The sequence below is a fragment of the Phyllobates terribilis genome, unplaced genomic scaffold (assembly GCF_046119375.1).
Source record: "Phyllobates terribilis strain yellow unplaced genomic scaffold, ASM4611937v1 Scaffold_2__4_contigs__length_985480577, whole genome shotgun sequence".
In the NCBI taxonomy this organism is placed as follows: Eukaryota; Metazoa; Chordata; class Amphibia; order Anura; family Dendrobatidae; genus Phyllobates; species Phyllobates terribilis.
In genome coordinates, this window is record NW_027362762.1 from 42,308,762 (window position 1) to 42,323,574 (window position 14,813).

At 39.7% G+C, this 14,813-nt stretch overlaps 1 protein-coding gene across 2 annotated transcripts in view; it reads right to left on the bottom strand.

Moving 5' to 3' along the window:
* ARHGEF17 (Rho guanine nucleotide exchange factor 17) overlaps positions 1 to 14,813 on the bottom strand; it is a 270,345-nt gene that overhangs the window by 164,167 nt on the left and 91,365 nt on the right. The gene's annotated exons all lie outside the window — the stretch shown is intronic.

Here is a 14,813-nt window from a genome sequence, read left to right on the forward strand (position 1 = left end):
GGTACAGGATAATGACACTGACACCCAGGGTACAGGATAATGACACTCGGGGAACAGGATAATGACACTGACACTTGGGGTACAGGATAATGACACTCGGGGTATAGGATAATGACACTGACACTTGGGGTACAGGATAATGACACTGACACCCAGGGTACAGGATAATGACACTGACACTTGGGGTACAGGATAATGACACTCGGGGAACAGGATAATGACACTGACACTCGGGGGACAGGATAATGACACTGACAATTGGGGTACATGATAATGACACTCGGGGGACAGGATAATGACACTGACAATTGGGGTACAGGATAATGACACTCGGGGTACAGGATAATGACACTCAGGGTACAGGATAATGACACTCAGGGTACAGGATAATGACACTGACACTCGGGGTACAGGATAATGACACTCGGGGTACAGGATAATGACACTTGGGGTACACGATAATGACACTGACACTTGGGGTACACGATAATGACACTGTCAATTGGGGTACAGGATAATGACACTCGGGGTATAGGATAATGACACTGACACTCGGGGTACAGGATAATGACACTGACACTTGGGGTACAGGATAATGACACTGACACTCAGGGGACAGGTTGACACCCGGGGTACAGGATAATGACCCTAACACTTGGGGTACAGGATAATGACACTCGTGGTACAGGATAATGACACTCAGGGTATAGGATAATGACACTGACACTCGGGGTACAGGATAATGACACTTGGGGTACAGGATAATGACACTGACACTTGGGGTACAGGATAATGACACTGTCAATTGGGGTACAGGATAATGACACTCAGGGTACAGGATAATGACACTCGGGGTATAGGATAATGACACTGACACTCGGGGTACAGGATAATGACACTCGGGGTACAGGATAATGACACTGACACTTGGGGTACAGGATAATGACACTCGGGGAACAGGATAATGACACTGACACTTGGGGTACAGGATAATGACACGGACACCCAGGGTACAGGATAATGACACTCGGGGAACAGGATAATGACACTGACACTCGGGGTACAGGATAATGACAATCAGGGTACAGGATAATGACGCTGACACTCGGGGTACAGAATAAAGACACTCTGGGTACAGGATAATGACACTCAGGGTACAGGATAATGACGCTGACACTTGGGGTACAGGATAATGACGCTGACACTCGGGGTACAGGATAATGACGCTGACACATGGGGTGCAGGATAATGACACTGACACTCGGGGTACGGGATGATGACACACTTGGGGTACGGGATGATGACACTGACACTCGGGGTACAGGATAATGACACTGATACTCGGGGTACGGGATAATGACACTGACACTCGGGGTACGGGATAATGACACTGACACTCGGGGTACAGGATAATGACGCTGACACTCGGGGTACGGGATAATGACACTGACACTCTGGGTACAGGATAATGATCCTGACACTCGGGGTACAGGATAATGACACTCGGGGTACAGGATAATGACACTGGAGGACTCTATGTCTGCAGGATGTAGGTTTGTAAACCTGCTGATGTGTGTGAGGGGATTATACAATGTGCCAACCAAATTACAGCAGATAATAACCAGACCACCACACGATCACCTGACTCCAGACCACCACAAGATCACCTGACTCCAGACCACCACAAAATGACCTCATTCCAGACCACCAGAAGATGACCTGACTCCAGACCACCACACGATCACCTGACTCCAGACCACCACACGATCACCTGACTCCAGACCACCACACGATCACCTGAAACCAACAATATGGCTGCTGCACCCTGACCTGTTGTCCCCGTACACTGCTCGCTCACCTGTCACCCAAACATCACTCCTGTTCGCTTTGTCCTCGATCCCTCTAACCAGAGACTCGTCCATTATGTCTGACTGTCAGATCAGATTGCTCCTCGGGAGTTTCCATGGTTTCTGGTGTCCCAGAGCAGCTTTTCCTGGCGAGTCGCCAGTCTAGGGGGTAACCTCGCCTGCAGCCGAGGCCTCAGACAAGGGGCCAAACCAGCTGAGAATCTGCAGCCGTCTAATGCACGGGCCTTGGCCTTGGCCGGGGACCTCACCGCCCTTCTGGATTTTACCCCCTGCCATCTTCTGCTGCTATTTTAATGACCTCTCCCCTGATTTAATAAAATAGTCTTTCGCTGCATTCAGCCCGTTACATTCCATGTCAGCGGCGCTCGCATTCTTGGCCAGAGCTGGAGATGAAGTGATTTCATATTTCAGTTTGCTGGGGGTCCGTACCCGAGAGATCTCCGGCCTACCACGCCGTGACTAATTCCTTTCACGCATTCCTCAGTGTGCGAGATGCCACACTCAGGGGGCAGGAGAGAAAACAACACAGCCCAATTCCTACACCTCTGGTCCGGACTGAAGCCCCTGACGATGGTGTTGCATTAGGGAATTACTAGTTATGTGAGATCTGCCATTGACTTGTATGGGACAGAGCTGCAGCACCATTTATGGCCACTATGGAGGTATGGTGCTGTTCCATTTATGATTCGCCACCTCACCACCTTCGATCAGCTGATCGGTGGAGGTGACACAACTCAGACCATACGTGTTTGGTATCGCCATAATCGCGCTGACCTGGAGAATCATGTTACCAGGTCATTTTTACTGTACAATAATCACAGTAAGAACAAAACCCAAAAAACAATGGTGCAATTGCGTTTTTTTTTCCACTATTTTATCCTATTTAGTATTTTTTTTTTTTCAGTTTTTCAGAACATTATATATTAAAGTGAATGGTTTTCATTCCAAATTATAATTCGTCCCACAAAAAAATCAAGCCCTACTGCTGTGTTGAGGGGAAAAAAAAGTTATGGCTCTTGAAAAAAAAGGAAAAATGAAATCACAAAAATGAAAATTGGCCGCGGCGGTAAGAGGCTGCATGATACAAAAGAATAACCACTTTACAGCTTATAATTAAAAGTTTTATTGTTTAGATTTATTTTGTAGTACTAGTCACTTTCAGTACCAACTTCCTGCTGAGCTCGTGCTTGTACCCAAGAGCCAGTCTGAAAAAGTAGAGCTGCAGTGTAAAGCATGGGGAAGGAACATAGCAGTTGAGCAGATATTGGAATTTAGACTACATCAGATTGTAACAGATAATTCTGCTAAACCAGAGACATAGATTACAATCGTGTCCTAATAGAGCAAAGCTGCAGTGTAAAGCAAAGGGAATGGAGTCACTGATTATAACTGCGCCCTATAAAGCAGAGCTGCAGTATAAAGCATGAGGGAGGAACAGCATGGAAACAAATGGCTTTATTTATGTACTGTATGGTAGCAATATTTAGACACAATATGATAGTATTTATGTATTATATGGCGGTATAATGTGGACAATGAATGACAGTTTTATTTGAAGGTGGATAGCAGTATTTTGTGAGGGAAATATACTGTATGTTAGTTTTATGTAGGCAGTATATGGCAGTATAGTCAGGATACTTTGAGATGGTATTATTTGGTCATTGTATGGCGGTATTATTTGGGTACTGACTATCAGTATAGTGTTGGCATTGTAGGGAAATATGAGACCAAATGGTAGTATGTCAGTATTATATTGTGTGGCTGTATAGCACTAAAAGGTAGTATTGTCTGGATACTGTGGGATGGTATTTTTTAGGCATTGTATGGCGGTATTATTTGGGCACTGACTGGCATTGTATGGAATTATGAGACTACATGGAAGTATTGTTTGAATATTGTGTGATAGTATTATTTGGTCATTGCATGGACGGTACTATTTGGGCACTTACTGGCAATATTGCGTAGGCATTGTATGGAAATATGAGACTATATGGTAGTATTGTTTGGATATGGTGTGATGGTATTATTTAGGTATTGTATGGAGGTATTATTTGGGCACTGACTGGCAGTATTGTGTAGGCATTGTATGGGAGTATAGCACTATATGGTAGTATTATCTGGATATTGTGCGATGGTATTATTTGGACACTGTGGCAGTATTATTTGGGCACTGACTGGCAGTATTGTGTAGGCATTGTATGGGAGTATAGCACTATATGGTAGCATTATCTGGATATTGTGCGATGGTATTATTTGGACACTGTGTGGCAGTATTATTTGGGCACTGACTGGCAGTATTGCGTAGGCATTGTATGGAAATATGAGACTATATGGTAGAATTGTTTGGACATGGTGTGATGGTATTATTTAGGTATTGTATGGCGGTATTATTTGGGCACTGACTGGCAGTATTGTGTAGGCATTGTATGGGAGTATAGCACTATATGGTAGTATTATCTGGATATTGTGCGATGGTATTATTTGGACACTGTGGCAGTATTATTTGGGCACTGACTGGCAGTATTGTGTAGGCATTGTATGGGAGTATAGCACTATATGGTAGCATTATCTGGATATTGTGCGATGGTATTATTTGGACACTGTGTGGCAGTATTATTTGGGCACTGACTGGCAGTATTGCGTAGGCATTGTATGGAAATATGAGACTATATGGTAGAATTGTTTGGACATGGTGTGATGGTATTATTTAGGTATTGTATGGCGGTATTATTTGGGCACTGACTGGCAGTATTGTGTAGGCATTGTATGGGAGTATAGTACTACAGTCATGGCCAAAAGTTTTGAGAATGACACCAAAATGATATTTTCCCATGATCTGCTGGCCTCTGGTTTTTATTAGTGTTTGTCTGATGTTTATATCACATACAGAAATATAGTTGCAATCATATTATGAGCACCAATAGGTTATATTGACAGTTAGAATGAGTTAATGCAGCAAGTCAATATTTGCAGTGTTGCCCCTTCTTCTTCAAGACCTCTGTAATTCTCCCTGGCATGCTCTCAATCAACTTTTGGACCAAATCCTGACTGATAGCAGTCCATTCTTGCATAATCAATGCTTGCATTTTGCCAGAATTTGTTGGTTTTTGTTTGTCCACCCATCTCTTGGTGATTGACCACATGTTCTCAATGGGATTAAGATCCGGGGAGTTTCCAGGCCATGGACCCAAAATCTCTATGTTTTGTTCCATGAGCCATTTAGTTATCACCTTTGCTTTATGGCAAGGTGCTCCATCATGCTGGAAAAGGCATTGTTGGGCGCCAAACTGCTCTTGGACGGTTGGGAGAAGTTGCTCTTGGAGGACATTCTGGTACCATTCTTTATTCATGGCTGTGTTTTTAGGCAAGACTGTGAGTGAGCTGATTCCCATGGCTGAGAAGCAACCCCACACATGAATGGTTTCAGGATGCTTTACAGTTGGCATGAGACAAGACTGGTGGTAGCGCTCACCTCTTCTTCTCCGAATAAGCTGTTTTCCAGATGTCCCAAACAATCGAAAAGGGGATTCATCAGATAAAATGACTTTGCCCCAGTCCTCAGCAGTCCACTACCTGTACCTTTTGCAGAATATCAGTCGGTCCCTGATGTTTTTTCTGGAGAGAAATGGCTTCTTTGCTGCCCTCCTTGAAACCAGCCCTTGCTCAAAGAGTCTCCGCCTCACAGTGCGTGCAGAAGCACTCACACCAGCCTGCTGCCATTCCTGAGCAAGCTCGGCACTGCTGGTAGTCCCATCCCGCAGCTGAAACAGTTTTAAGATACGGTCCTGGCGCTTGCTGGTCTTTCTTGGGCACCCTCGGCCTTTTTGACAACAATGGAAGCTCTCTCCTTGAAGTTCTTGATGATGCAATAGATTGTTGACTGAGGTGCAATCTTTGTAGCTGCGATACTCTTCCCTGTTAGGCCATTTTTGTGCAGTGCAATGATGGCTGCACGTGTTTCTTTAGAGATAACCATGGTTAACTGAAGAGAAACAATGATACCAAGAACCAGCCTCCTTTTAAAGTGTCCAGTGATGTCATTCTTACTTAATCATGACTGATTGATCGCCAGCCCTGTCCTCATCAACACCCACACCTGTGTTAATGGATCAATCACTAAAACGATGATAGCTGCTCCTTTTAAGGCAGGACTGCAATGATGTTGAAATGTGTTTTGGGGGTTAAAGTTCATTTTCTGGGCAAATATTGACTTTGCAAGTACAGTAATTGCTGTTAAGCTGATCACTCTTTGACATTCAGGAGTATATGCAAATTGCCATTACAAAAAATGAAGCAGTAAACTTTGGAAAAATTACTATTTGTCTCATTCTCAATACTTTTGGCCATGACTGTACAGTATAAGGTAGCATAGTTTGGATATTGTGTGATTTTATTATTTGGGCATTGCATTGCGGTATTATTTGGCCACTAACTGGAAGTATTGAGAAGGCACTATATGGAAATATGAGACTATATGGTAGTATTGTTTGGATATGGTGTGATGGTATTATCTGGGCATTGCATTGTGGTATTATTTGGCCACTAACCGGAAGTATTGGGTAGGCACTATATGGAAATATGAGACTATATGGTATCATTGTTTGGATATTGTGTGATGGTATTATTTGTATGGTGGTATAATTTGGGCACTGACTGGAAATATTGTGTAGACATTGTATGGAAGTATTATTATTGGAGTTCCTGTGGCAGTATTAATAATTTGGGAGCATATATTATCTTCTCCTTCCATCATGTAACAGGTCACTTTTTGCATTATTTTTCCTACACTATTTTTCCCATTTACAAGGAGCAGCCAGCCCACCCACCACCCTGACCCCCCCCCCCCCGCCCCCTGTAATTGCCAAACTCCGGTAAACATCATCAGCAAATTATACCTTCGTTCCCGCTGAGTCATAATCTCTCGCCTTCCAGGAAAATGACGATTGTGAGATTAAGATTATTCAATCAAGAGATTTGGCGACATCTTGTAACTGCGAGGATCAAACAGATGACGGCGAGCGGGTCAATCCCGTTAAACGAGATCTAATTATGAAAATTAATATTCACTCGGATTAAATGATTCATCTCGAGTTATGATATTAGGATAAGGCTAACTTAAAGGGCAACTCCATTAATGGCTGAAAGTAAAGAGAATTTTACAGGAAACACTCATATATGACACAGGAATAACAATTTATTCAGTACGTCTAACCAAAGCACATTATTCTGTCCTGATGATTGCTCCCATCATGAATCATAATGGCAGCAGAGAATTCATGGGCTCTCCTAACAGTGGGAGGAGCTCGGACTACTATACTCATTGTCGCCCCCTGCAGGGTGTAATATTATATCCAAATCTACATAAAGCTAAATATCCAAATTCTATGATCTATAGATCTGCATGCATGTATCCATGTCCATGTGAAAAACAGATACAATGTAACTTTCATTACAGACAGAGCGACACAATTATATCATTAACTTCAAGGACGTAATACGGAAAAGAGAGGAAGGAGGATTCATAAAGCTCAGAGGAGAGTAATCAGCTTCATAAACCTCATCCTATTCTTACAATAGGGGCAGTATTATAGTAGTTATATTCTTGTACATAGGGGCAGTATTATAGTAGTTATATTCTTGTACATAGGGGCAGTATTATAGTAGTTATATTCTTGTACATAGGGGCAGTATTATAGTAGTTATATTCTTGTACATAGGGCAGTATTATAGTAGTTATATTCTTGTACATAGGAGCAGTATTATAGTAGTTATATTCTTGTACATAGCAGGCAGTGTTATAGTAGTTATATTCTTGTACATAGGAGGCAGTGTTATAGTAGTTATATTCTTGTACATAGGAGGCAGTATTATAGTAGTTATATTCTTGTACATAGGGGCAGTATTATAGTAGTTATATTCTTGTACATAGGAGCAGTATTATAGTAGTTATATTCTTGTACATAGGGGCAGTATTATAGTAGTTATATTCTTGTACATAGGGGGCAGTATTATAGTAGTTATATTCTTGTACATAGGAGGCAGTGTTATAGTAGTTATATTCTTGTACATAGGGGGCAGTATTATAGTAGCTATATTCTTGTACATAGGGGCAGTATTATAGTAGTTATATTCTTGTACATAGGGGCAGTATTATAGTAGTTATATTCTTGTACATAGGAGCAGTATTATAGTAGTTATATTCTTGTACATAGGGGCAGTATTATAGTAGTTATATTCTTGTACATAGGGGGCAGTATTATAGTAGTTATATTCTTGTACATAGGAGCAGTATTATAGTAGTTATATTCTTGTACATAGGGGCAGTATTATAGTAGTTATATTATTATATATAGGGGGCAGTATTATAGTAGTTATATTCTTGTACATAGGGGCAATATTATAGTAGTTATATTCTTGTACATAGGAGCAGTAGTATAGTAGTTATATTCTTGTACATAGGGGGCAGTATTATAGTAGTTATATTCTTGTACATAGGGGGCAGTATTATAGTAGTTATATTCTTGTACATAGGGGCAGTATTATAGTAGTTATATTCTTTTACATAGGGGGAAGTATTATAGTAGTTATATTCCTGTACATAGGAGCAGTATTATAGTAGTTATATTCTTGTACATAGGGGGCAGTATTATAGTAGTTATATTCTTGTATATAGGGGGCAGTATTATAGTAGTTATATTCTTGTATATAGGGGCAGTATTATAGTACATATATTCTTGTATATAGGGGGCAGTATTATAGTAGTTATATTCTTGTACATAGGAGTCAGTATTATAGTAGTTATATTCTTGTACATAGGAGCAGTATTATAGTAGTTATATTCTTGCACATAGGAGCAGTATTATAGTAGATATATTCTTGTACATAGGGAGCAGTATTATAGCAGTTATATTCTTGTTCATAGGGGGAAGTATTATAGCAGTTATATTATTGTACATAGGAGCAGTATTATAGTGGTTATATTCTTGTACATAGGAGCATTATTATAGTAGTTACATTTTTGTACATAGGAGGCAGTCTTATAGTAGTTATATTCTTTTACATAGGGGGCAGTATTATAGTAGTTATATTCTTGTACATAGGGGGCAGTATTATAGTAGTTATATTCTTGTACATAGGGGGCAGTTATAAAGGGGGCAGTATTATAGTATTATATTCTTATACATAGGGGGCAGTATTATAGTAGCTATATTCATGTACATAGGGGCAGTTTTATAGTAGTTATATTCTTGTACATAGGATCAGTATTATAGTCGTTATATTCTTGTACATAGGGGGCAGTATTATAATAGTTATATTCTTGTACATAGGGGACAGTATTATAGTAGTTATATTCTTGCACATAGGGGGCAGTATTATAGTAGTTATATTCTTGTACATAGGAGCAGTATTATAGTAGTGATATTCTTGTACATAGGGAGCAGTATTATAGTAGTTATATTCTTGTATATAGGGGGCAGTATTATAGTAGTTATATTCTTGTACATAGGGGGCAGTATTATAGTAGTTATATTCTTGTATATAGGGGGCAGTATTATAGTAGTTATATTCTTGTATATAGGGGGCAGTATTATAGTAGTTATATTCTTGTACATAGGGGGCAGTATTATAGTAGTTATATTCTTGTACATAGGAGGCAGTATTATAGTAGATATATTCTTGTATATAGGAGCAGTATTATAGTAGTTATATTCTTGTACATAGGAGCAGTATTATAGTAGTTATATTCTTGTACATAGGGAGCAGTATTATAGTAGTTATATTCTTGTACATAGGGGACAGTATTATAGTAGTTATATTCTTGTACATAGGAGGCAGTATTATAGTAGATATATTCTTGTACATAGGGGCAGTATTATAGTAGTTATATTCTTGTACATAGTGGGTAGTATTATAGTAGTTATATTCTTGTACATAGGGGGCAGTATTATAGTAGTCATATTCTTGTACATAGGGATCAGTATTATGGTAGTTATATTCTTGTACATAGGAGCAGTATTATAGCAGATATATTCTTGTATATAGGAGCATTATTATAGCAGTTATATTCTTGTACATAGGGGGCAGTATTATAGTAGTTATATTCTTGTACATAGGGGCAGTGTTATAGTAGTTATATTCTTGTACATAGGGATCAGTATTATAGTAGTTATATTCTTGCAGATAGGGGGCAGTATTATAGCAGTTGTATTCTTGTATATAGGAGCAGTATTATAGTAGTTATATTCTTGTACATAGGGGGCAGTATTATAGTAGTTATATTCTTGTACATAGGAGCAGTATTATAGCAGTTATATTCTTGTACATAGGAGCAGTATTATAGTAGTTATATTCTTGTACATAGGGGCAGTATTATAGTAGTTATATTCTTGTACATAGGGGGCAGTATTATAGTAGTTATATTCATGTACATAGGGGGCAGTATTATTGTAGTTATATTCCTGTACATAGGGAGCAGTATTATAGTAGTTATATTCTTGTACATAGGGGGCAGTATTATAGTAGTTATTTTCTTGCACATAGGGGCAGTATTATAGTAGTTATATTCTTGTACATAGGAGCAGTATTATAGTAGTTATATTCTTGTACATAGGAGCAGTATTATAGTAGTTATATTCTTGTACATAGGGGGCAGTATTATAGTAGTTATATTCTTGTACATAGAGGCAGTATTATAGTAGTTATATTCTTGTACATAGGAGGCAGTATTATAGTAGTTATATTCTTGCACATAGGAGCAGTATTATAGTAGTTATATTCTTGTACATAGGAGCAGTATTATAGTAGTTATATTCTTGTACATAGGAGCAGTATTATAGTAGTTATATTCTTGTACATAGAAGCAGTATTATAGTAGTTATATTCTTGTACATAGGGGGCAGAATTATAGTAGTTATATTCTTGTACATAGGGGGCAGTATTATAGTAGTTATATTCTTGTATATAGGGGCAGTATTATAGTAGTTATATTCTTGTATATAGTGGCAGTATTATAGTAGTTATATTCTTGTACATAGGGGGCAGTATTATAGTAGTTCTATTCTTGTATATAGAGGCAGTATTATAGTAGTTCTATTCTTGTACATAGGGATCAGTATTAAAGTAGTTATATTCTTGTACATAGGGGGCAGTATTATAGTAGTTATATTCTTGTATATAGGGGCAGTATTATAGTAGTTATATTCTTGTACATAGGGGGCAGTATTATAGTAGTTCTATTCTTGTATATAGAGGCAGTATTATAGTAGTTATATTCTTGTACATAGGGATCAGTATTAAAGTAGTTATATTCTTGTACATAGGAGGCAGTTATATATTAGTTCTATTCTTGTACATAGGGATCAGTATTAAAGTAGTTATATTCTTGTACATAGGGGGCAGTATTATAGTAGTTCTATTCTTGTATATAGAGGCAGTATTATAGTAGTTATATTCTTGTACATAGGGGGCAGTATTATAGTAGTTATATTCTTGTACATAGGGGCAGTATTATAGTAGTTATATTCTTGTACATAGGGGGCAGTATTATAGTAGTTATATTCTTGTACATAGGGGGCAGTATTATAGTAGATATATTCTTGTACATAGGGAGCAGTATTATAGTAGTTATATTCTTGTACATAGGGATCAGTATTAAAGTAGTTATATTCTTGTACATAGGGGGCAGTATTATAGTAGTTATATTCTTATACATAGGGGGAAGTATTATAGTAGTTGTATTCTTGTACATAGGAGCAGTATTATAGTAGATATATTCTTGTACATAGGAGGCAGTTATATAGTAGTTATATTCTTGTATATAGGGGCAGAATTATAGTCTGTATATTTTTACTTCTAACAATGCACAATTTTGCTATATAGATACATGTGAATATTTTCCATATGAAACATGTAGAATGTTAATAAGCTTTGTTGCAGCACATCAGATCTCTTTTAATATTCCGGGCGTTCTAAGACTTGGGTTACGTTATGACCGGGTGCACATCATGCAGTTTTTTTCATGGACAGATTGTGTTTGTAAGCAGAACCCTTATTCCTGGGTATTAACCATTTCATGACTGCATTTCAGATAGCTGTGATATCCCTCAAAGCTCCAGCGGAGGGCCCCATTACAAGAACTGTTGGCCCTTTATTTTTCAGATTGGCTACTGGCGGGGTGTAGCCCTAAGCCCAGCGCTCTCTGTGATGCGGCCGCTCTGGCTACCTCCCAGCTTTCCCAGGATTTATACTTATTCGGGATGTTTCTTATTATTCTGGAGGAAATGCTCTTTGATCCATGAGAATCCCATTCATAGCGGGACGCTGCACCCTGGGGACGGCGGCGGTGGTGCGCTCGCTGACGCAGGGAGGCCCCGAAGATGATGGGGGATGACTTTAAATGGTCATATATTATATTTTTGATGCTCTTGTTCCTTCAGTGGCTGCAGAGCGGCCCCATCACATGTAAACAATGAATGGGTCCCCTCCTGAAGGATCTTCATATGTGAAATGCGTTAACCCTTCATTGCCCGTTGTCAGGAGTTTATTGAAGAATATTCCGTATAGACACGTAAGATGAGACTAGCAACAATCACACATCAATGGCGCCGCTTATGTCATGGGGACAAAACTCACTTGTGAACGATCCAATCCACATCCTCATAGAAGGAGTTGGGGGAATCATCAGCAGCCAAAGAAAGTGGAGAAACCTACTGGGTAAATGCAATAAACTGCAGCATCACACAGGATAGGATTAGACACACAGCTAAGCAGACAGCTGCTCACCAGAGCTGCACTCACTATTCTGCTGGTGCAGTCACTGTGTACATACATTACATTACATTACTGATCCTGAGTTACATCCTGTATTATACTCCAGAGCTGCACTCACTATTCTGCTGGTGCAGTCACTGTGTACATACATTACATTACTGATCCTGAGTTACATCCTGTATTATACTCCAGAGCTGCACTCACTATTCTGCTGGTGCAGTCACTGTGTACATACATTACATTACTGATCCTGAGTTACATCCTGTATTATACTCCAGTGCTGCACTCACTATTCTGCTGGTGCAGTCACTGTGTACATACATTACATTACTGATCCTGAGTTACATCCTGTATTATACTCCAGAGCTGCACTCACTATTCTGCTGGTGCAGTCACTGTGTACATACATTACATTACTGATCCTGAGTTACATCCTGTATTATACTCCAGAGCTGCACTCACTAGTCTGCTGGTGCAGTCACTGTGTACATACATTACATTACTGATCCTGAGTTACATCCTGTATTATACTCCAGAGCTGCACTCACTATTCTGCTGGTGCAGTCACTGTGTACATACATTACATTATTGATCCTGAGTTACCTCCTGTATTATACTCCAGAGCTGCACTCACTATTCTGCTGGTGCAGTCACTGTGTACATACATTACATTACTGATCCTGAGTCACATCCTGTATTATACTCCAGAGCTGCACTCACTATTCTGCTGCTGCAGTCACTGTGTACATACATTACATTACTGATCCTGAGTTACATTCTGTATTATACTCCAGAGCTGCACTCACTGTTCTGCTGGTGCAGTCACTGTGTACGTACATTACATTACTGATCCTGAGTTACATCCTGTATTATACTGCAGAGCTGCACTCACTATTCTGCTGGTGCAGTCACTGTGTACATACATTACATTACTGATCCTGAGTTACATCCTGTATTATACTCCAGAGCTGCACTCACTGTGCACATACATTACATTACTGATCCTGAGTTACATCCTGTATTATACTCCAGAGCTGCACTCACTATTCTGCTGGTGCAGTCACTGTGTACATACATTACATTACTGATCCTGAGTTACATCCTGTATTATACTCCAGAGCTGCACTCACTGTTCTGCTGGTGCAGTCACTGTGTACATACATTACATTACTGATCCTGAGTTACATCCTGTATTATACTCCAGAGCTGCACTCACTATTCTGCTAGTGGAGTCACTGTGTACATACATTACATTACTGATCCTGAGTTACTTCCTGTATTATACTCCAGAGCTGCACTCACTATTCTGCTAGTGCAGTCACTGTGTACATACATTACATTACTGATCCTGAGTTACATTCTGTATTATACTCCAGAGCTGCACTCACTGTTCTGCTGGTGCAGTCACTGTGTACATACATTACATTACTGATCCTGAGTTACATCCTGTATTATACTCCAGAGCTGCACTCACTATTCTGCTGGTGCAGTCACTGTGTACATACATTACATTACTGATCCTGAGTTACTTCCTGTATTATACTCCAGAGCTGCACTCACTATTCTGCTGGTGGAGTCACTGTGTACATACATTACATTACTGATCCTGAGTTACCTCCTGTATTATACTCCAGAGCTGCACTCACTATTCTGCTGGTGGAGTCACTGTGTACATACATTACATTACTGATCCTGAGTAATATCTTGTATTATACTCCAGAGCTGCACTCACTATTCTGCTGGTGGAGTCACAGTGTACATACATTACATTACTGATCCTGAGTTACATCCTGTATTCTACTCCAGAGCTGCACTCACTATTCTGCTGGTGGAGTCACTGTGTACATACATTACATTACTGATCCTGAGTTACATCCTGTATTATACTCCAGAGCTGCACTCACTATTCTGCTGGTGCAGTCACTGTGTACATACATTACATTACTGATCCTGAGTTACATCCTGTATTATACTCCAGAGCTGCACTCACTATTCTGCTGGTGCAGTCACTGTGTACATACATTACATTACTGATCCTGAGTTACATCCTGTATTATACTCCAGAGCTGCACTCACTATTCTGCTGGTGCAGTTACTGTGTACATACATTACATTACTGATCCTGAGTTACATCCTGTATTATACTCCAGAGCTGCACTCCCTATTCTGCTGGTG